A 1,742-nucleotide genomic window follows, 5' to 3' on the forward strand; every position below is an offset into this window, starting at 1 on the left:
CCTCTTACCCTTATAAAGGTAATTTCCTCTTACCCTTATAAAGGTAATTTCCTCTTACCCTTATAAAAGTCTCTCACTTATGTCTGGAGCTCACTCTGAGTTGTTTTGGATCACTGTGAGGTATACATCTGTGGAGCTTTTTCTTCTCTGTCTCTCTCCTTCCTGCTTTCTCTTTTCTTCTGTTTTAAATTTTATTTTATTTCATACACACACACACACACACATAAATATGAACGCTTTGCCTGCATGTATGTAAGTGCACCATGTGTAGGCATCAGATCTAGAACTGGAGTTACAAATGGTTGTGAGTCACCATGTAGCTGCTGGAAACTGAACCTGGGCCTTCTGCAAGGGTACTGCTCTTTCTTAATCTCTGAGCATCTCTCCAGGCTCTCTTACCTGGTTAGTTCATTTGAGAAAGGGTCTTATTGTATCCCAAGCTAGCCTTGAACTTCCTCTGTGGCTGAGGATGACCTTGAACTCCTGATGTCCAGTTTTCACCTGGAAAACTGTGCCCTACTCTAGGTAAGACAATTTGACAGTCCTTTGAGAAGACCATTTGATTCTACACAGTCCCAGGCGTCAAGTGTGATCTAGGAGCACTGCTGGCCCACATTCAAGGTTGAGGGTCTCTGGATTTTTCAAGTCAAACAACTGAGACTACAAGCACACAAGAAGGCTGGGTTATCTGTGGTTGGGACCACTACAGCTATAGCTTATCCAAGGGAAGGCCTTCTATTAGACAGGTCTCTTGGATCCTGTAAATAGCTTTCTACCCACCTCCCTATCCTACACAACAAGAAGATGAGATTCAAAGTTTCAGAGTAAAAGAAGACCGAAGGAAAATTTGCTCGCCTGTGTTTCTAAGCTACCATTTCCCTTTCAACTCACGTTCTCACCTAGAATGTTCAAAATTTAAGAAGGGAAAGTTGGTCTGGTTACTGAAAGTTCACTATTATTAGAAACAACAACAACAATAACAACAAAACCCAACACATAGATTCTCTCATTTTCTAAAACTGATTCCTCATGGTGACCAAACTGGCCTCTACTGAAGCTATTTTGTGAGAAATTAAATACTTGCTATAACATTTTCTTATTTTAAGAGGCAATAATTTAGTGTCCCATGATACAGTTTGAATGACCATTTTTCCCCACTCAGGGTTAATCTTAAAATACCCTCACTTCGTACTTGGATTTATTTGGTAGCTACTGAAATATGACAGAAAACTGGTCCTAATGTAAACCGAACAATCCATCTTCATACACAAAATAGAATGTCCACTGAAATAAGTGTCTGAAGGCAGAAGCTGGTCGTGGGTTCATCATCATGGGAAGTTATTCTTCATGGGTTCATTATCATGGGAAGTTATCCCTCATGGGTTCATTATCATGGGAAGTTATCCTTCCTGACCTAGCTCAAAGAAAACCACTTCTGGGACTTTGAATTAGAACAGGAGATGGTTGGCGACCTTTGTTAACAAATTAATGTGAATGAAATGACTAGAACTGTTGAGGACGTGCATGGAGGGAGACCAACGACTTTATCAACTTCCCAACTGTATCAAGACATAAATACCAGTCCCATGTCTAGGTGTTCTCAAGTAATGACTCTTGAGCCTGGAAGCTGGCTCAGCAGAGGCTAAGATAAAGGCCTTGTAAAAGTTGTTGGAGGGGCAGTGGTGGCACACACCTTTAATCCCAGCACTTGGGAGGCAGAGGCAGGCAGATTTCTGAGTTCC

The 1,742-nt window shown here is 41.4% G+C and overlaps 1 protein-coding gene across 9 annotated transcripts in view; it reads right to left on the minus strand.

Moving 5' to 3' along the window:
- Kiaa1211l (KIAA1211 like) overlaps window positions 1-1,742 on the minus strand; it is a 116,218-nt gene that overhangs the window by 36,463 nt on the left and 78,013 nt on the right. The gene's annotated exons all lie outside the window — the stretch shown is intronic.

This window comes from Mastomys coucha, unplaced genomic scaffold (assembly GCF_008632895.1).
Source record: "Mastomys coucha isolate ucsf_1 unplaced genomic scaffold, UCSF_Mcou_1 pScaffold14, whole genome shotgun sequence".
NCBI lineage: Eukaryota > Metazoa > Chordata > Mammalia > Rodentia > Muridae > Mastomys > Mastomys coucha.